This window comes from Cinclus cinclus, chromosome 2 (genome assembly GCF_963662255.1).
Source record: "Cinclus cinclus chromosome 2, bCinCin1.1, whole genome shotgun sequence".
Classification (NCBI taxonomy): domain Eukaryota; kingdom Metazoa; phylum Chordata; class Aves; order Passeriformes; family Cinclidae; genus Cinclus; species Cinclus cinclus.
Window position 1 is genome coordinate 89,915,517 of NC_085047.1, and position 22,638 is coordinate 89,938,154.

General features: G+C 38.1%; 1 protein-coding gene across 1 annotated transcript in view; it reads left to right on the forward strand.

Moving 5' to 3' along the window:
- The window catches only part of NCK2 (NCK adaptor protein 2), an 83,869-nt gene that overhangs the window by 22,155 nt on the left and 39,076 nt on the right, over nucleotides 1-22,638 (forward strand). Inside the window, exon 2 of the mRNA XM_062487927.1 lies at nucleotides 9,432-9,503. The gene's annotated coding sequence lies outside the window, so the exon portion shown is untranslated. The remainder of the gene's footprint in view (nucleotides 1-9,431; nucleotides 9,504-22,638) is intronic.

Consider the following 22,638-nt stretch of genomic DNA (forward strand, 5'->3'; position numbering starts at 1 on the left):
CTGCTGTTAATGTTTTGTTGGGGAAAAAGAAGTTTTGGAAAAACGAAAGTAGTAGTTGAGGATGAAGAGGTAAGCAGAAATCTTTGTAACTATTTGAGTCAATATGTCTTTTTTTCAAAGAAATGGACCTGGAAGCTATTATCTTGGGGGCAAATTTGGACAAGGTAATTGGCTTTGACCTTTTGCCAGATGTCTAACAGTTCCTTTTCCCCTCTCCTTTGCATCCAGATAAATGTCATGCCTTTAGGTTTTTGTTCCCTTGTTCTGGTTTCAAGAGTAGAGCTGCTTATGTAGCTAATCTGCACTTAAAATTATTTCCACTTCTAACCCCAGTAGGACTCTCTTTTGGGGTATTCAGACAAAATTGACATAATTGGATTTCTGCCCAGATACTGTATTTAGATAGCTTTGGAGATGTCATTAATTTGGCAGCTGCCATAGGAAATCTTTGTTTTGACTATTGTTACAGGGCCTGCAATGTTTCTATTGCATTTTCATTTGTAGTCTGCCACTGAATTGCTGTGATTAAAATGAGTAGAATAAGAGACCATCAAATGTGTACAAGACATGAAAGGGAGAAAATCAGTGCTAAAAATCCTCAGAAGGTAAGTTGTTGCCAAATTTTATTTGGTTATGATGAGATTCTGGAATACCTAGTTATCTTTCAAACACCAGTAACAGCACAGCCTGCAGCTAGAGCTGCCGAATGCTGTGATGGAACTAAAGCTGTGTTAACACTTCCTTTGTTGCCAGCCCAAAGCAAAATTTCTGTGTGGTTCAGGCAAAAACTGCTTCAGCTGCTTTTCTGATGGTTAACTTGGAAGAAAAAGCAGTTTTTTGGGGGGCTGTGTTCTTGGGAAGTGGAGATACTGGCAACTCAGCCATTATTTCTGAAAGGAAACATGGATCCTAAAGATTTTTGTCCTGCACAGTGAAGGTGGAGGTTTTGGGGACTGCTGTTCTGCCATGTTCAAAGAGGATGGTCACTGTACCACCTACCAAGTTGTATAAGTGGCAAAACCACTGTGAAGTTCCATGTGTTTGTCTTCCAGTTCCCTTTGGCTCCTAGATGTGAACCTCTAGTTTGGTAGTTTTGTACTTGAACCTTATGCAGGTTATTGCAACTTGAACCTTGTTCTTTTTTACCAGTTACATCATCAGAGGAGACTCAGAAAAACTTCAAATCTGAAATACCAGTTTTTACAGCCTTTGATATACAAATAGACTATGACAAAAATATCTTACTCTTCCCAAAGAAGATAATTTTCATCAGAACATTACTGAGTACTATCACCAAATATTATTTGAGACTCTTCTGGTGCCAGTAAGGGATTTTGTGTTGAGTGGTCTCCCCAAACCTCAATTTTACTATTGTGTTCTAATTTGAATTCTCTAATGTGAGTTCTTCAGCCCTGTGCTTTTTGGTGTTGTAAATCAAATACTGAGTTTCAGTCAACAGTAGATATCTGCTCTTTTTGATGGTGGTGGTTTAGAGAGGTTTCTTCAGCTTGCTCCCTTAGCTGAAGTCATTATAGATTTCTTCACCTGAGGGCCAGGATGCCTGGACTTCTTTCTGCTGTCCTGTCCAAGTCAAGTGGCTCTTTCATGCTGACAGTAGTTCAGATGCAGTTTGCCTTAAGAGACTAGGGCAGAGCTTGCAAAATCTTCAGTGTCAGATAGTCTACTGGGACAGTAATGCCTAGAGCATCCTTATTCCTGGTGGCTGAGCATCTGGGGGAAGGGTAAAAAAGCCCCAGACACCCTCAGCAAACAAGCTCATGTGTGGGGAATGATGGCTTCAGCTGTTGATGGCAGCTTTTGCTAGTGCCCAGACCAGGTCTTGTTCTGTCAGTGTAAATTATCCACTTGCCACCTTGCAGTTTCAGTTATAAAAAAGTTTCTGACAATGGTTTCCTTGAAGACATCAGTCACAATCTGCTTTGTGCATTTCCTCTAGTTCTCTGTATCTGCCTGGTGGCTTCAAAGACAAACACAGATATTGACATATCTCTCTTAAAATCACCATTGCCGTATATTTAGTAGTGGCAATATCATTTTAAATTCAGATGGTCCCGTGGTGAATGTACACATAGGATAAATTTTCTTCAGACTAAGAAAGAATGAATAATTTACCAGAATAGAAACTCTAATAAGGATTTCAGTCAGCCTTTAACTTTGAATTGCCAGAAGGCTGTCTGCCTTACTTGACTCTGTAATTCCTGGTACAGTCCATTTTCTGTTAGATCTCACCCCAAAGCAAATGATCTCAAACTGTGTAACTGTGAGATTTATTTGCTTATTTTAAGTGTTAGTCATCTTAACCATGAGTGGTAACCAGTTGTCTCTGCCTAGTATTTTCTCTGATACTAAGTTAATGTTATGTTCTTCTGTGGTAGCTAATTCATTGGAATATGTGATTTTCAGTTCTCCGAAGGGCATCTGTGAATCTTTTTCCAGTGGAGGTGTTAATGTTCAATAATCTACATGTTTGCTAGATTACTATAAAGAGTATATTAACATGCTGTTTGAAGTCATCTTTCACAGTCCTGAAATCCTAAAGTATTGAGTTAAAAGCTCTGACTCTAGTAGAGAAGTTTGGAAGAACTGGTATAATTCAGTGGGTTGTATACATCTTTGCCTTTAAAATCTTTTACATACAGATGCAATAGGAAAAACAGATTTGTTAAGGAGCTGCTTGGGGCTGATAAGTTGCTAACCACTGAGGTCATCCTCAGAGATTCTGAGCTGATTTTATATTTAGTGGAAAAGACTATTGTCATACAGTTTTTACAAGCAAAGCATTAAATTATTGATAAGAAAAAGGCTGAAGCTCAAATGGAACCAATTATTAAAAAATATGTGCAAAGCATTAGTTTATGAAATTCTGACTATAGATCCTAAGATATTTCTAAAAATGGTGTCTGTAATTTAAAGAATAAAGCATCCTATTAAGGAAACCAAAATAATTCTTATGTTGAAGCCATGGCCCAAGAAGCTCACTTAGTGAAGTATTACCTAGGGCTGAAGTCTAATCCTTTCCTTTCCCTAGAGACACTGCGAGACAAAGTTTAAGAACAACCTTGGTATGTATAGTTCAGTTTCTGCTTATCTATTGGCAGTTATAATTGGCAATGCAGGTCTTTCCACATACATTTGTAAGGGTTCTTGAAATGATTAGAGCTGTCCTAAGCATGAATCAAGACCTTAGTTGCATCTCCTATGGGCTGCAGGAATATTTATCTATATCCTTGCAGAGCCAGCTTGTAAACCCTTACAAAAAAAAGAAAATAAAGGTCACGAGCTCTGTTTTCTTATTGCAGATAAAGAAGAAAAACACGGGATTTGTATAAAATGGAGTTTGAATAGTTCATTTTTCTCTGATAGTTCTTGAATAGGAATGCTGAATAAACCAGAGCTATGATGATGGCACAGCACCTTTGTTGTGAGCTTCCTTCAGCTTGCAGAGTGACTGATCACAGCTTGCACTTATTTTGGTGCTTGGTTTTTAGTCTGAACAACACATGTGTGGGGTTTTGGTCATGAGGGTTATTTGGTTTTGGTTTTGAGACTGCAGTATTGCATGTCTTCTCAGAGTTCATAGTCTTCCTGTTTGGGAAGCCTTCTGGCCACCCATTCATGATTTTTCCACTGTGCTTCATGGGGTTTTTTTTTTTGTCTTTTCCTTATGCAGGGGCTGCCATGGAAGTTAGCAGCTCAGCATAATCAAATATGAATTAGATCAATATCAGCAAGTATCGAGATAGAAAATCCTGCTTAATCCAGGAATTTAAAAAATTGCATATTATAATGAATTTAGGTAGTAATTTGTCATCAGTATTTGGGTTTTTTAATAGCTCAGACTTTTGGGGGAGAGCTAGAGAATGTAAAAAGCATGTGATTTCTCTTAAATAATGTAGATTTGTACAACATAAGTTGTAGAAATCTCAGCAGATGCATCCACTAACAGATGTAACCCTCCTCATTTCTTTCCAGTTTAAAAAGATGCTAGTCATGCAAGTGATTGGAGGATATACGTACAGTGAATAGGAGGCTTGCAATGACAGGTTTTGAAAGACAATATTTATTTTAAATACTGATATTATTCAAACAGCCAGCTACTTGTGTATTGTGAGTAGATCAGGTGATCGTGCAAATGCATATAAAAAATATTCTTGTGTATTCCAATACAGAGAACATGCATTTGGCTGCCGGAGTTAAATGAGAATACAAGTCAGCATAGATTCCTTAATAGTGTGTGGTTAAAGTGTGAGCCATGCATGTTTTCTCTAGCTGCATTTCTCTTCCTATCCACCCCTCAAGTATATGTTTATTGAAAAAAAAAGAAAAAAAGAGTTGTTTGAAGGACCATTGATACATGTCTAAGTGTTTCCTCTTTGAACAGGCATCATGGCCAGAGGTGAGTGAGAGCTCTTGCACCCAGACAGGAGCACAGAGAAGCTGCACAGCCTCCTGCCTGTGTGCTGCTCAGTAGAGACATGCATTTCTAGAGTAACTTTTACGGCCTCTGGTGATGGCTCCAAACCTGGACTGCTTTAAAAAGCCCATTTAAACCCAGAAATTTCTCTGCTTTAAGGGCTAGTCCCATTTTTATAGCTGGCATACAAGCTCAAATCTTCCCCAGTGTTTTAAGTATCTCACAGTCTTTTCTGCATGCAATGCAGTGAACCTATTCTTGTGCCTCATTTCACTTGCTTCCTCACTGTTAGGGAACCACAATCTTAAGAGAAGAAAAGCTTAGTTGTATAGATTACATAATATAAAAGGATTTTAGCTCTTCTGTTTGTTTTTAAAATGTTATACACATTGTAATACAATGTTGTAACTTGCTGCCTTTTTGAAACCTTAAATATGATGTAAATCCACTTTTCCTTTTTCTTTTTTCCGTGTTTCATACGGACTCTAAAAGTGTATTACTATTTTAATATAACTATTTTCTTAGCTGTAGAAGAAGGTAATATTAAGTGAGTTTTTGAGACAATATATATGACTAGGAGGTTTAAAATACGAAGCATATACTAGAGTGTTAAAAAACTTGTTGGGTTTCTTTTCCCTAAGCAAATTCAGGCATTGGGCTTTGAGTGCTTAGGCTGATCTGTCTGCTGCTCCATGGAACTAGATTGTGCTTGCCCAATTGTCTGCATAGTTAAAATATTTTGCACATAGCCTATTTTAATGTAACTTCTTTTGAAATATCTGCCTAATGGAGAGGTCTTAATGGAATACTTTAATAGCCCAGAGTGGTTACCTGCAATTGCTCCAGTGTATTTCAGTCAATTACAAAGGAAGGCAATATTTAATGTTGAAGTGAACCTAGATGGTATAATGAACTGGCAGATTGCCAACTTGATCTTCTCCACAGGAGAATTTGTATTAATGTGAAGCTTTTCATTTGTTCTCCAGAAGGTCACCAGTAATATGTCAATTGGAGTTGAAATTCCCACTCAGTGCAGTACAGGTTTATGGTCAGATCATTCTTGCGTATTAGCATATTAAGTATCAAAGAGATTGTTTTAGCTATTTCATGTCAGAATTTAAATAGGAGGTGGTTGGGTATTGGGAAGAGAGCCTGAGAGAATTGCCATCGAAATTATTGCTGTAAGGCTGAATCTGGATTTTAGCCATGGAGATAAAGAAAACAGGGCATGTTAGAGCTATTGGTAAAAGAAGAGGTGGTTAATAACTGTGGATGTTACTTGCAATGTAATCATTACAAAACTACTAATTTATTCTGTGAGGTAGTAACCTTTATAATAAGGTTCTTATTATGTTAGATGTTACTGATATTTACCTTCTGGTACTCATTTGCAAGCATCAAGTTCAAACTTTTATTTCTGACTATTGACAGGGGATTATTACTATGGAGCTTTTATAGTTCTTGGGTTTATAAGACCTTGATTTAGAAAGCAAATGAGTGACTAAAATTACTGTTGAAGACTGGATAAATTTGTCTTTTTGCTTTGTGTGCTTGTAGAAATGTTCACCTATGTTCATCCAATTCCTATACTCTGCCATTCCTATTCCTTGTCATAGTCTTCTGTTCCACTGCTCTGGGCCTCGAGGGAAGTGTAGGGTATGGAGAGAGTCATGAGTGGTAAGGAGCTGTGACATTTTACATGTGGCAGGGCTGACATTACTCCAGTACTATGTGCACTGAGTGAGGTATGGCAAATGGACATCGTGCTAAATGGTACAGAAGTGATGGGCAGTGGGGACACCATGGGAGAAGACTGCCCACCTCTGTGCCTCCATTTGCTTTGCTGACTTCCAGAAGTAGTTGTTCGCTTGATTTCCCAAGTTTTCCAACGTTGCTCCAGTTTGTCTTTTGGGTGAACATGAAGTCCTGTGTGCTGCAAGGCTTTTGAAGGTGGTTGGAAATAATTTTATACTCTCAAAATGTAACAATTCATTCCTCAGAATGTCTGTGCTATCAAATATTTATTTCTAGTCCTGGCTGGTAGACATAGCAGGAGAATCTGAAAACTCCATGTGTCGTGCAAACTCTGCCTGGGGACAGGAAGTCCCAAACACTAACTGCTGTTACAATTTTTTGACCCTTGAGAAGAAAGGTCCTTACTTCTGTAACTGAAGATTGTTTCAAGGAACGCATTTTAAAGGAACATTTCAAGGAATGTTTTAAATAGAAGTGAACTATTTGAGGTCTGTGTTTCCATCCTGAGTTTGTGTCACTTTGCAAATCACAGTGTTTTGGGCAAAGCTTTGGATTGTGGGGGTGTGTGATGGAAACTGGCTACTCCTCTGGGGAAGTGACTGTTAGTGTGACTCGTAGCAGAAAACTTCCTCTGGCTCTTCCAAAGCTAAATGAAGATTTTTACCATGAGAAAAATAGAAAATGGAGTCACAATGCAACAGGATTGAACCCAAGGAGGACAGAGACCAGTCTGCATCTTGTGTGTTTGTTAGATTCACAAAGTTTTATTTCAATCTAGGTGTTGTTAGAAGAGATGATTTTTTTGTACGTCTTCTTATTTTGACTATTTGCACTATGACCATTAACATTCCAATGTGTGTTAATTGAGCTGCTAAAATAAAACCATTCTTGCTTTACAGAAGGAAGTTAGCATTGTTATGTTGAGATAAACACATGACTCATTCTTATGCGTTTAGATGAGATTTGGACTCTTTCTTTTCCCAACTGTGCTTCTCTGTTGGACTATGTATTTTTCAAACCAAGACAGACTAATGAATACTGGGCTAGTTTTTCAAGTATTGATGATAAATAGTGGTGGTTTTCAGCTCACTTTCAAACACATGTTTTATTTGCAGTTGTGCATTTGTGAAAGTGGAAGCAATAATTGAGGAATGTATTGTGTTTTTCTTCAAGGAACAAAGCAAAAATACCAAATACCAAAATAACAAAATCAGAGGCTTGATATTGCACTTCACTGATAGATTGTAATGAGCAGTAGAGGATTTGTGAGTTGGGACAAGGAAAGATAGTACTAATAAGAAGATCTTGTACTAAAAAAATGAGGAGATTTTTGTTTTTTTATTTTTACCTCTTAATAATAAAAATGTCCTTGTATTGACAGGAGAAAAACCATGTACTACGAAACAGTCAGCAGGAAAATATATTTGCTCTGCCTCAGAGTTTTAATGTTGCTTCATTTATTAAAGTATCTTTCCCATTTACTTGATATCTGTCCTACAATTTCAGTAGAACAATTTTCAGTGGGAGCATTGTTAAGGTCTATAATTGAATAGAAAAATTAATACAGCAAAGTGTTGTTGCCTGTATTCTGAGTCTGCAGAACACTGAAAAGCCAGGTGGGGCAGCAGCTATTCCAGCTACTACCTGGCAGAGGAGAAGGGACTGATCACCTTCCAGTCCCATCTGCTTTCTGCTGTCACAGGCAAATCTTCATTCAGGTGGAGTACTGGATCAGGAGGCTCTTCATTGTGAATGATGTTTCCTCATAATTTGCCATCCCCTAATATTTTGAATTTTTTTCAGGAGGGCTGGCAACAGTTTGTCTCCCCTTGCAGCTGCTGGGTTAAGCTTCCAGGAAGGTCAGGGAGTCTTGTGTTCTTGACCCTCTAACAATATGTTTAGGTTTAAATGTTTGTCAAACTGTGACTTTAGTTGTTCTGTTACTCCACCTATTAATGAGTGGGAGAGTAAATCTCACTTTGAAACATTTGTGTAAAGTACTTATAATACCTTTGTTAATACTTTTTTATTCTCTCCTCATTTCATTATCATGCATGGGATCACTGGGTGACTTGCTCCTTTGAAGTTAATTTCTTCCTATGATGCTTTTGTGGAATCACAACTGCTTGGAAGCTGTTCAGAAAAGACTTTGAACAGAAACATTTGTGCATGAGTGGCCTGGAGTTGTAGAGGAGTTTTAACACATCATCTTTATGAGGTAGAGGTTGCAGCACAAGAAGTTGCTGAGAATTTTTTTCTTCTTTTTGAATTGGATCTTAATGGGTTTACACTGCCTGAATTTGTCAAGACATCAAGACATATGTCAAGACATGTGGCATTAGAAGGGTCATTAAAAAACAGAAACAAGCGTTTAAATACTCTGACCTTTCTTCTGAACAGCTACTTCTGTGGCTAGAAGTACTTAACAGAGCAGTGGAGGTCAGGAGGGACCTCTGGACAAGGCATCCATGTTCTGTCAGGGCTGAGACTGCACCTGGGGGCATGTTTAGTAGAATCTGCGACTCTCTCAGGAAGGAGGCCATCACTTCACAGAGGGTGTGTGGCTGTGCTTAGCCAGCCTTGTGCCTTCTTTACAGCCAGCCAGAATTTCCCTGAATGTGGTTCTCTGACTCCCTGACAAGCTTCACCACTGCTGTCAGAGCTCTCTTGTTGGGTCACCGTCTCTTGTGCCAGAATGCTCCAAGCCACATGTGGCAGTAATCCAGCTGAACTACACATCTGTATGTGTGTGTGAGTGCTTTCTGGGTGGAAATACTTCACTCCCTCACAAAACTCCTGGCTTTGCTTTTGTTGCTGTAGCTCTTTTCTCATGTAGAAGAATTTTCATAGAGGCATTTCTTTTTCTGAGGAAGTACAGTCAAGTTAAACTGACTAATACGAGAGTGAAGGAAACAGTAAATTATGGTGCTTTGTAAAATATAATCTTTCTAAAAGTAAGATGAATTTTTAATTCAATTTCTTGATTGATTTTTCTCTGTAGTACGAAGGCTTAACTTGTACATGGTTTGGATTGTTTAGAGTTAAAATCACCTAGTACTCATTGAGAGGAGTTAAATCTGAAGGTTGGTCTGTTTATGCTAAACAGGTGGATCAAGTTCAAAGCCATTCTGCCTGCTCTTTGGCATCTCATGGGACATTTTGACAGCCTGAAAGCTAAATTACCTGTTTGGAAGTATTCTAAGTTTAGTGCTAGAGCTAAAATACGTGTTTGTTGTTTCAGGTGGTGGTGTATATAACTTCGTTGGAGAGTCCTGCCTTTCACTGCCTGGATCCTTTTAACAGTGTGTCAAAGGTGAGTGGTTCAAGTTCAATGGTTATTGTAGCAATTTAAGATAACAAGTGAACTGAATGTATTGCTTGGTTTTGGCTTTTATGTAATAGCAGTGTAGTGGTGATTTTTTTTGAATTTTGTTTAAACTGCTGGATGAATAATTAAATAGCATGTCTTTTTCTGTCATTGATCTGGGGCAAATAAGTTTTAGCTCTTTCTTTCAGAAAAAAGAAAACAAGAAAAAATGATAGATTCAGACTATTAATTAAGAACTAGATATTGCTTCCACTGTTTTATGGCTTCTGTCTCCAGATACCCACTACTTTGACTTGGGCTATTTTCCCCTGAAGGTGCTGCCTGAAAGCACAACCTGATGGTATGGGAAGTATGGAGGAGAAGCAGTCATCCATAAACCATGGAGGGGCAGGCTTCGTGTTATTCTCTGATTGAATTCTAGAAACTAAGTAATAGCTTTGAAAGTGTTGAGTATTGAAAGTATTGAGTGGAAAGAAAGTTTTTGTGTTTTCTGTGAGAGCAGAAGAGAATTGCATTCAGCGTCTTCCTAGGCTGGCTCTGAAGATCTGAGATAATCTAATGAAGCTGATGTTCCTGTTGAAATCTTTTTGTGGTAGAGTTTTGCTAAGTTCTTCCTTTTAATTTGTGTACCCTGTTGTCAGTATCTGGTAGCTGTAGTTGATCTCTGTGGCTTAGTAGGAATTTATTAACAGAAACCTTTAATGAATTTAATAAACCTCATTAGAAGTGTACCAAAAAATAAAAGTAAAATGACAGAACTCTGAATAAACATTCAGCACTGTAGTAGCTGCAGCATGGAATCTTGGATTTGTTACTTCTTACTCAAATTCTCTGTTTTTAAAACAAAAGTAATGTTACCTTCTTCGGGGGAAGTTATGAAGTCCAATTATTGACCTTTTGGAACCTTGTGTGTGCCTTGATATTTGCTGCAAGTTCTGTTAAATGCTTGTTCAATTAAGCGTTATGAGATATTGGAATTAGATTTATTTATTCAATAAAGTGAAGGTGAACCAGTTACAATTAAAAATGCAATCCAGTCTTAACTATAAAGTCTCCATATGTTTTTGCAAATGATTGATATTCCTTTAAACTGAAACTGAAATTCTGAAGTAATACTGAGATAGTGGACTTTTGCACTATATTTTCAAGGTATCTGATATATGCCTTTAAATGTACAGAAAAAACGTATAACCCTGGTATAACAGATCAGTGTAACCTTGAACTTTTCAGCGTTTAAAGACTAATAGTGAGAAACCTTTTGTACCAGTTTTCTGGAGTAGACATTGCAGTAAGTTTTCTTTAATGGTTTTTTCTATGTTGTATAGGTAGAAAAATCAAAATGTTCTTGAAAGAACTGCTAATGCAAAAACAAAATAAGTACACAATCCTAAAGCAAATGATTGATCAAGCTGTTGACACAGGCATTGTGAAATTATTTTTCTGCAATAATTTCTTCTCAGAATTAAGCTGGTAATTTATTGACTATGAACTAAATTATGTATTTATTTCAAATGTGTAATATAAAACACATTAGAGTTTTATTTTTGGAATCTCTTTCTTGTCCTTTTTTATAATAGTTTTAGGTTAAATGTTCAGTGAAAATAATTTTAAAAATAGTCCACGGCTCACTTAAAGGAAATAGGCGTCTGAAATCTTGATTATGTACTTAGTCATCTCTATTTCTATTGAGTAATTTTCTTTTTACTCTTTAATCCAATAAATGTGGAGGATAACCAGACATGCTTGAAGTGGAGTGCTTTCTACCAGGTGAAGTTTTTATGTATTTTGCCAAGAGGCAGTAAATCCATAGCAGCTCACTGCAAGGAGGTGAGGAAGAACTACTTGGACATGTCAGTTGGTTGGGAGTGTAAGGAGTATCTCTCTTTTTCTGTCTTTTTTCCCCCCTTTTGAATTGAAGAATGAGTACCATGATTATTTGCTGTGTACAATTAGACCACACTCAGTTTCAGTAACAAAATTAAATCAAACTGTATTAATATTATATGCCTTTTTCCATCCTTTTTGTGCTTATTTCTGATGGACTGTATTCAGCTTGGTAAATATGTGAATATTCAAAACCTGGAGCATTCTAATGCTGTTCCCAAAAGGAAATGAATGCCTAGGTGTAGGTTCAGTAAAGCCTACATTTGTAATGCGTTGTTGAACCACAACATGGTAAACCTTTGGCCCTTTGAAAAGGAAATGAAATTGGCAACAAAGTAAATTTTCAGAAATTACACTCAAAGTCCTTAAACTTCACCTAACTGCAGGCAATCATGTATCCTTACAGCATTTTGTTGTGGTTATCAAGGTCTGCCAGGTCTTTTCAGTAGCTGGGCAAGCTGGCTTTTTTCAGTTGTTTGCTTTCCTCTTTCCTCCATCATATTTTATGCAGTAGTATTCTGTATTTTTGAACTTGTCCCTCATTCATTTGCAGTAATTGAATCAAAACCAAAATCTTATACTGTATTTTCACAATAAAGTATTTTGAAATGTGGTTGCAATATTGATATGTGTGTTGAGCATTTTGTATTTTAGATGAAAATTTTATAAGAAATGTTCTGTGATTTTTTTGAGACTTGATACACTTGTATGGAATGATTGGTTCTTTAGGGTTATCTCTGTACATGGGAGGGAGATTATTTGATGAGATCAGAAGCAAACCAGTAGGAGTAAAGTTACTTAAGTCCTCATACTCACCAGATTTGTTGAAGGTCACAGTACCATAGCATAGAACAGAAATCCTTGTCTGTAAAGATTCTCAGAGCAGCCATGGTAGAGATGAGCCCTGGCAGACTGATCCTCCTCCTCTGAGAGCAAAAAGCAACATAGATATTTTAACTTGATGGAACTGTTTGTGATGCTGTATCAGAATATTTCTTGGTATTTTCCTGTGATTTAGCATGTTTGGAGTTGTTAATTTTTGGTATTTTATAAACCAAGGAAAATTGTACCTATTCTCAGTGTTTCATATGAGTTAGTTGTGGGAAACTTTTGAGTCTGACAGCTATGAAGAGAATGAAGGGTATGTGCTGAGTGGATGTCTGGATTCCTTTCCCTTAAAAAAAAAATCTGTAATTATGCCAGTTATCCCAGGTGCCCAAAGTGATTGTAAGACTTTGAATGCAACTCCAGTGTTATTTAAATATATTTACAGATATTTAGTATAATGAATGAATTTATAGGATACTGCCTGTTATGTTATGCTAGTGGCATAATGCTTTCTAACCTATAGTTGAGGACAGTGGGGAAGAAAACTTTCAGCCCACTCTTAACACTTCCATTACCACAGGTACACACCTGGAATAAATTGATCTTCCCTGAATTACATTATTTTAATATTTATTTTTTTTTAGATTTTTCTTGACTGCATTTTTTCTGTTTCTCTTTGTAGTAATTGTAGTCCTTTGCTTCAGCTATAGGCGTGTTTTAATTTAATAATAATATGAAAGCTAAGAATCATTTGTCTAACTTTTTCCAGTTTTGATAGTTTCAGGTACAACTCATGTTTGTAGATATCAGCAGTGCAGCCCACAAATGTCCTTTGCAGTGTGCTTTAACTGCAGTCCGTATGGATTTGTCATCAGAAAACACTGCACAGCTTTCATCAATACAGGAAAATTAATTTCAGTGAAAACATAACAATAACCACATTTTTTTTTTTGTCATGGGAGCAGTTATGGCATATGATAGCCAGTGTGGACTTTGTCTTGTCATCCAGCATGTCAGATTTTCTGAGCAAAATGGTTTGGTGTATTATCTAGGTGTTGAAATTGGTGAATGTCACAGAGAAGAATATTTAAAAGTTAGTGTGGTGTATTTCTTGTGGAATTCTGTTTCTAATAACTTGGTTAATTAATCTTGGATTACAGTTACCATTTGCACTGTAGTAACAAAGCTCCAATTGTACTAAGCAGAGAGGACTGAGAAAATGAGCTTGTCCTGTTGTTTATTTTTTAAGCCAGTAGCAACACAAAACATAGAAAACCATGTATACGGATGCAAACCTTTTGCAGTTTTTCTTTTCCTAATTTTGAGAGCCTTATTTTAAGACATCACAGGTTCCTTGCAGTCATGTGGATTTATCGTCGCTTTCCTTTGTACTGTCTCTTCACACCCTTTGGTTTCAGGGATTGCCTGCAGCTCTCATCCCACCTTACTTTGGAGGCTGTTGTTTGTGTCAGCTGCTCTTAATTGTTCCCTGAAACAGAGCCTTGGTGTCGCCTATTTTTTACCTGCTCCATCCTCTCTTCTATCCTCCCACCTTTCTTTTAAATGATCTTTCTCCTGATTTTTGATTCAGCAGCTCTATGTGTAATTCTTCCAGGTACTGTTGTTCCACTCAGACTATTTTTTTCCCCCTCACTCATTTGGGTTCTTGAATTTTTGTAGCATGCCTTTTCCTTGTGATTGCTTGTTCACCTCTTCCTACCAATATTTAAAATTTATCAGTAGTCTGACATTTTTTTTTTTTAATGTGCAATACCGTCATCTTAACAGACAGGTTCCTCTATGTGAACTAGAAATTTGCCTCATGTAAGCAGCTACAGCAGGTGATATTGGAGAGATTATTTCCCTGAAGCAGCAGGTAGTTGGGGGAATCCAAATTTTCCCAAGAGGCTGATTTTGTATTCTCTATCTTGCACCAAAATCTATAACTCTTAGCACATTCCCTGATATACTCTGTCTCATACCATTAGTTTTTTTGGTTATCACATAACAGCCCCAAAAATGCTGTTGAATGGGGGTTAAACTTTTCTTTATATTTGATCTCTGAATTTGTTTTTCAAGATTAAACAGTCAGAGTATTAGTTTTCATTGCTTAGTTCTCTCTGAAGATTACTGAATGGTATTTTCTGCCAGCCCTGGATTTGCACAGGATGTGGAAAGGTCTGTTCCATTATTGCTGGAGAAGAGGGCTTGTTTGTGATGGTGAAGATATGAATGCATGGTAATGCGAAACATCTCAAAATGAAAGGGTGTTGACATCCCTGCTTGAATTTTGCTTGCAAAACTTGTGTGTGTAATTATGTTTATAAAATTGGTTTTGGACCTACCTCATATGCAAGGCATTGACAATTGTGCTCCATAGAATTTGAATTTACTGTCAAGGATGATGGAAGCTAGCATTCTCAGCTGCTGATTTGCACTTGAGATGCTCTTTGGATGCATGGCTGCTGTAACATACTTTCTGACTGCAGTAAATGACTGAAACTTCAGGAACTCTTGTACTATGAGCTGTAAGTCTTCTTCCATGTGACTGCTCACACATCATTAAGTGGACAAAATGGGGGTGTCTCATTTGTGTGCTGGGCTTATGTCCACTGTGTGAAGAGCAGCTGCTGCTTTGTATTCTTCAGGAAAAAAAGTGATGGCAGAGAGATCAGAAGCCTGCTGATTGTTATGACCTGCTTCCTGCCTGTGGTTTAGGAGAAGGGGAGAAAAATGACAGCATAAAGCAGGTCACTGGACAGCTGAATATTCTGGCTTGTAGATGGTAGCTGGACATTTTGGCATTTCCACATCCCGAGTCCGTACCCTAATTAACCCTGCAAAATTCTTGAAAATAAGAGAAACAAAACCGAGGCCAATATTTGATGAAATTACATGGTGCTGCTTAGCTTTACAGACTGTAGCTTGGTTTTAGGGTGGAGTTTTTTGAGCCTAAATGTATTTATTCCACACTAGAGGAGCAGGATCAAGGCATCAAATAACAATTCAGACTCTATGGTTAAAGTTCCACATTTCAGACCTGTGGAATTTTCCTGTTTTTTCCTTTATTTAATCTTTGTTCTTGTACAGATGTTAATCCTCACAGTCTCTATCCATGCTTAGAAATTATTTGGCTCCTATTATTCCCCTTTCATTTTTATTGATTCATTTTATTGTTATCTGGCAGGAGTAAAGAGGAAAATGTGTCTGTGAGTTTGTGAGGGTAGCATGTCTCATCAGTGCAAGAGTACATAACATTTCTGGGTGAAAGGGAATGCGATGTAGCAGCCAAACCCAAATGTTTAATTTTAAACCAAGTTATTGCAGGGAGGTTTTATTCAGGAAAAACAAGCTTTGGAGAAATTTGACAGAAAATAAAAATAATAGGAGGAGATTTAAAGGTGTTTGGAAGTACTCCATTTTGGTCAAGCACTGAAGGTGAGAGTAGGAATAAAGGAAGATGAGAGTCTGGCACCATGAGGCAATGTTTGTCCCTCTCAAATGTATATTTTGCTCTTAGAAATGTGGATTTTTCTAATTGCTTGTTTTTGGTTATGGGTAACTTTTTATGGAAAAGATCACATATTCATTCCTACAGTGAAAATTTACTTTCAGAAGCTTATTTGTTTGAGCAGCAGATCTGGTGCAATGGAAAATTGTGTTGGGATAATAGCAGTGGAACAACTTTTGAGGCTCTCTGTGTAAGCTGTCTTAGAGCAGCTGGCACCTGAACTGCACCATAAGAGCTCAGAATAAGGAGCATATTCCTAACATGCTTACAACAGCATGTGTTCTCTGGAGCACTCCTGGGGTTTTAGAAGAAGGGTTTTTGGAAAATCCCCTTTCATCCTCTTCCTTCTTCTGTGATAGGTGTTTCTTTCTTGTCTTTGTGTCCCTCTCCATCAAGTGAGGAATTAGCAATAGCTAGCTGCTCTAATTGTGCAGCAGAGCACTCACAAGTACATTTTTTGGAAGAGCTCCTCATTTAAACTGGAGGAAGATATGCAAGAAATAATTTGATTGAAATAAATGAACACTACCGACAATCCAGACCAAAAATGTGGTCTTGGCTTTAAATTTAAAGCATTCTTTAAAAGTTGTAGAACAAGTCCTTTTGAAACCTGTTTTGTTTGGAGGGATAGTGTTTCCTCTGCATGTGTTTTGGGGGCAGTAAGAGAGGATTACTGTATTGACTCTGAAGTGCTGTTAAATGGAAGAATAAATAATTTAAAGGGGAGACTGGGATTGCCATTTTTTGCCTAGGCTTATACTTTCTTGGGTAGCACAGCAGTCAGTGTGACTGACGAGAGACTTGTGAAGCTAAAGCATTCACTCACATCTCATAAAAGATTCAAGAGTGTTTCTTTATTTAAATTGTGCTTTTGCTGGGTACATGTCCTATCAGGAAATTAAAAGCATAGCTTTCTGAGTAACTATCTCATGTTCCAGTCTTTTTCAGGAAGATGTACCGATTTATACAGGAACAAATTTAATACTATTAGCTGTCTCTTAATGAAATCTAACACTCCATCTTTCAAGCTGCCTCTTTGGTTACATGCATAAGCACAGAATCAAGAATGGTATCTTATGTCCAATGATTATTTTTACCTGTACTATGCAAAGACCCTGCTTCTAGGAAGTAGCTTTTTTGCCTGAGAAACCCTCCTAGATATGAGAAATAGGTGTTCATTAACCCAAATCCAGTTTTGGAACTCTGCCTTGTGATTTAAATTCAGAAGTATCTTTCTCCCCCCCATTCCCCCATTGCTACATGCACCCTTTGATATTGGATAAAAATTGTGGTCCAGGTGACTTGGTAAGAAAATCCAGAAATCTAAGAATTTATTTAGCATTCCAAATGACAGTAAACTGGAAAGCTTATGGGAGCAGAGTCTGAACAGGACCTTTAAATTACTTAGTGAACTGTGAACTAGAAAGTTTAAAATATTGTAACAATTAAAATAGTTTTCTCACTTTCCTACTGTTATGAGGTAGATTGATGTGGGGCGATGTTTTGGAATAGCAAAGGATAAATTGCTTAAGACTGCAGAGTGAGTGTTGTCTAGGAATGGACAATATATGATTTCCCCCCCCCCCCCTTAAAAACTTTAGGAATAAATGGGTTTTGAGCTGAACAAACATCTCTTTCTCTTTCTAGTTAAAAAGTGAATATATGGCTTTTCCATTGGGGGACAGAAGGTCAGCGGTTCAATTTTATTTTCAGTATTTTATAGGCAGTTTAAAGTGAAATCCCTTGAAAAGTAGGTAGCAGTGTTTCAAGGGATTAGCAGTAAAATGTAGCAATCCACAATGATTCTGAGCTTTGTCCTTCTGTGTGAGATCAAGGTTAAACTTCTTATGTCTGAGGACTGTTCTTTGTTTATACAATACGTAAATGTGCTAATACATCTAGTGAAGTATAACTCCTGCATTGAAAGTTTGAGCTATGGGAAAAGAAGCAGCAGTGGAAGCAAATCTTTCAAACACTTTATTATTTGAAATCTCGAAAGAAATTCAAGGATGTCTCTTTTATAAAATCTCACGGTGTTCACCATTCACTCAGGTTCACCATGTCCTGAGTGGCTGGCTGGTTTGATTTTGAGACGAAAGTTTTATTGATATGAAGGATCAAAGTCTGTGAACAGGAGTACACTTAGTTTGTTCTTTCACAGAGCATATATCACCAGTCTGTCATATAGCTAAGTTTACCTAAATGTTCTCTCAGTAGAGCATCTGTTTGTTTTGGTTCTTTTTCCTGGCCTTGTGTGCTTGGCTCCCTCCTACTCTGTTTTTGTAAATAATGTGGAGAGGTTGTTAGGTGTGAAATTATTGGTAATTTTGTTTTATGTAGACACCTAAGGTATGTTTTATTCCTCCTGGACTTTCCCTTCTTTTATCTTGTTTGGTTTTGGTTTCATGTGTGGAGAGAGAGCCATCCAGAGCAACAGCAACAAACATTAAGCTTCTCTGTGTATCTTTGCAGAAATACCAAAGCACCCATTAACCCATGCAGAGTTGTGGTTATTAATCATTGCTGCTGTTTTAGAGGTGAGATGAGGTCTCTTTTCCCAAAGTTTTCATTAGGGTCATAGAGTTTATTAACTGCATCATTTTTCTGGAACTGATTTAAAAAAAATCATACGCAGCCAACAAAAATGGGCCGAAAATGCTGCCACCTTCCTGTTTGTCTCGTGTTGTTGGCAGTCAAGAGGTCTGAAGATGTTCTCTCTGCACAGTCTGGGTTTCATCACTTCTGTCTAGAATGTACCGTTGTTCTTGATTGCCTTCAAAATAAAGCAAGAAGACTTTTGCACTAATAGTGGAAAAAGTCACCACAGGTTGGGGTCATTCACAGTTGCTGCATCTGCATTAGGCTGCTTATGGAGGCAGAAAAAAAACTTGCAGCTGCTGCTTGTGCTTGCCTGAGCCCTGCCCTACTGCTGGGGGTTGCAGCAGCAGGTGCTGGAAAGGGAGGTTGAAGGCAGATGGCACAAGCACAGGGAGGGTAAAGGCTGGAGGAAGGGCTTGGCCTAGGAAGAGGGATATTAGCCAACTGTCTGTTATTTGAGTTGCTTTATATTCAGACATTATTATTTTTTTCTCATCTTTCAACAAATTAAAATCAGCAAAGATGACAGTTCACATTCTTCGTGTTTTCTGCTAAGTATATGATAAACGGGCTTGAAACTATGTGCAGTCTTGAAGATATGAAGAAATACCTTCTTCCAAAAATACTGAGATAAAACAGTAAAAATCATCTAACTACAAAAATCGTCTTTGTTTTTTTTTGTTTCATTTTGGGTTTGTTTTTTTGTTTGTTTGTTTTTATTGTGTTTTTGGTTTTTTTCTTTTTTTTTTTTTCTGCTTGGTCCCTAGAAGGTTGCTGGTACTGTCTGTTAATCTGTCCTGTTTTCTGAATGATATAGAGATAGACATTTTTTTAAAAACAACACACACCCCAAACAAACTGAAACATGTTTGCTTGGTTTTCTTAATTCCTTAAGGTTGTCATCCCATATTTATGGAAAGATTTGAGCTAGGTTTTTCTTGCAAACCCTTTGCCTTGTGTGTTGATGGTGATAATAAAATTAGTTACAGATGTGATGAGGTGTTTTCTCTGTAATTTCTATTACTATTACTATCTATCTTCTAAGCATAGGTAAGTTATAAGGCTCGTAGCTAGGTCTGTGTAACTGTAACATGAGCTATAATACCAGCTTGTTCCTGTAGAACACCAGCTTTTTGTCCTTTGAAATAGAACTTTAAATTTAAATAATCTGTCAGAAGCTGAAAACAAACACTGCCTACTTTATGAGCGGTGTACTGTTCCAAAAAAGGGTATAGAAATATCCTTTTCAAGTAAAACATCAAAAGAGTTTTAAAAATTCAGCTTCCTGAAACAGCAGAGCGCTTATCATGTAAATAGAAAAGACTGTACTTTGTGTTATGTATTTTAAAGTCTGCCACATTGATTAAGCATTTGTATCTTGAACTGCATCAGATGAGGAAATTATGTAGCGTAGCAGTATTACTAAGGAAAAATCTTAAAAAAATATTGGATTGGGAGGGTTAGCTTGTGTGAAAGTCACATGAAACAAGAGTGAATAGCACATTAAATTGGAGTGTTATTGCATGATTAGTAGGCCAGAACTCAGATTTGTGTTCTGATGTTGCAGCAGCCTACCTTATAACAGCGTGGATGGCTTTTTCTTTGTACCACTGGAGAGTTAGCAGCCTAAAGTATCTGCTACTTTTCACAGCATCATAGAATATTTAGGGCTGGAAGGGATGTCTAAAGGTCATTTAGTCCAACCCCCTTGCAGTGAGGAAGGACATCTTCAAGTAGATCAGGTTGCTCAGAGCCCTATCTAATCTGGCCTTGAATATTTCTAGGCATGGAGCATCTTCCACATCTCTGGGCGAGCTATTCCAGTGTTTCACCACTCTCACTGTAAAAAAGATATATTCCTTATATCTAGTGTAAATCTGCTGTCTTTTAGTTTAAAACCATTACCCCATTGTCCTATCCCAACAGGCCCTGCTAAAAAGTCTGTCCCCATCTTTGTTATAGCCCTCCTTTAACTCCTGGAGGATTCTATAAGGTCGTCTCTTTTCCAGGCTGAACAACCCCAACTCTGAGCCTGCCTTCACAGAAGAGGTGCTCCAGCCCACTGATCATCTTGGTGACCCTCCTTTGGACCTGCTCCAACAGGTCCTTGTCTTTCTGTGCCCTGGGCCCCAGATCTGGATGAAGTATTCTGGATGGGGTCTCACCAGAGCAGAGTAAAGGGGCAGAATTACCTTTGACCATGCTGCTTTTGATGCAGCCCAAGATGCAGTTGGCTTTCTGGGCTGCAAGTGGATATTGCTGGGTCATGTCCAAGCTTTCATCTACCAATGTTCCACAGGCCTTCTCTATAGGGTTGCTCTCAATCCCTGCATCCCCCAGCCTTGTACTGATACAGACTAGCCCTGACCCAGGCACAGTACCTTGTACTTGTCCCTTTTGAACCTCCTCAGATGTCCATGGGCCAGTTCTTGAGCTTGTCCATGTCCCTCTGGATGGCATCCCAGGCTGCAGTTTTGTCAACCATAGTTTGGTGTTTATGTAGGCTTGCTGAGGATGTGCTCAATTCCCCCATCTGTGTCACCGATGAAGACATTGAACAGTGCTGATCAGTGGCAAGTGCAATATAGACTTGCACTTATTTCCATCTAGACACTGAGCCATTGATCAATGTCCAAATACCCTCTGGATGTGAACATCCAGCCAGTTCCTCATCCACTGAGTAATCTATGCATCAAATCCATATCTCTCCAATGTAGAGAGAAGGAGGTTGTGGGGGACTGCGTCAAAGGCCTTCCTGGAGTCCAGACAGATGTCTGTAGCCTTTCCATTATCCACAGTTGAAGGCACTCCATCATAGAAGGCCACTGAGTTGGTTAGGTAGCGCTTGCATTTGGTGAAGCCACTTTCTTACATAACCATTAGCAATATTATTCCCATTTGATATTTTTCAAAGTCTTATGTTGTGTTTCTTATTGCAATTTTTGATATTGTGTGCCTCAAATTATGAGGCTGTATTAGTCTGAATAATGGGCAGCTGTGACTGTGAGGTGGCTTTGGCTTTCAAGAAAGGAAAAAAAATTATGAGCTGGAAAATTGTGCTCACTGCATACATGGTGCTTGGCAGCCTTTTCCTTTGAGGGCATCCTCACTGCTCTTGTACAAGACAATTGTGCTACACTTCCTGCTGAAGGGCAGCTTGGAGAGCTGGAAAAACCTACAGACATCAGATACTGACATCACTAAGAATCTGGACTACAAGAAAAACATAAGTGGGTCTTGCTGAGGAGATGAAGCCTTTTTGTTTAAAACTATTTCTTTTCCTTAAATGTTGAGTTTACGTTTGAAGAGATCATTTGAAGCAGTCCCTGCTTGCTTATTTTACCCAAGCACACTTACTCATGTGACGGACATCATGAAAACTTTGCATGAGAAATTTTTTTACAAACAGCTTTTTAGACATTCTTAGATAAACACATGAAGATTTCATTTTTGTTGAATGGTAAAATGCTGTACAGACTCCTTAGCACGAAGGATGTATTTCTGGCTGTTTCTAACATGTATTCTCTTTTATTTCTTTGTCTATATTTTTTAAAGACTTCTAAGCCACTTACAAGACAAAATAATGTACTTAAACTCTGTGCATTGTTGGAGCTATGCAAAAATTCGTTGCCACTAAACTAGTCTTGAGGTTTCCTGTTTGCAGTTGTTCTGCAATGTGAGATGCAAGGTGCCAGTGCACCGGTGTTCTGCAGTGTGAGATGCAAGGTGCACAGAGCTGCAGCTGTATTAGAGTTTGGGATATCAGATGTGTTGGGGGCTGGGAGAGGTTAACCTTACCTAGCAGCTGTTAAAAGCATTTGGCTGCAGAAACAAACCCCAGCCCTCACACCACTGTACCTGTCAAGAGTGGCAAGCCATACCAAGGGGACAGGGTCTGAGGTGTGTGGGTAGCAAGGTTAAGTTAGTTATTACACCTCTGAATTACTGGTTAATTATGAGTGATTCTTTTTTTTTTTTTTTTTTTTTTTTGAAGATATACTGCCTGGTTCTGTTAACAAGAAGTGCCGTCTAAAAGCCTTTCTGTGCCTGTAGAAGGGGACTGTGGCAGGGCTGTCCTGCCTGGCTGCACAGGGCCATAGCACCTGTGATGCCATTAAGTGTTGTACTGGGCCTTGATCACTCTCACCCTTTTACCTATAATTATGCCTTTCTGGTTGTTTTTTTCCCCCTAAGTAACTTGAAAGGAAACCAAGCACTTTTTTTGCACTTTAGACCAAATGTCCTGGTTCTGCCAGCAAAGCTCATGGCACCTACTGAGCCTGCCTTTGAGTCTTCCTA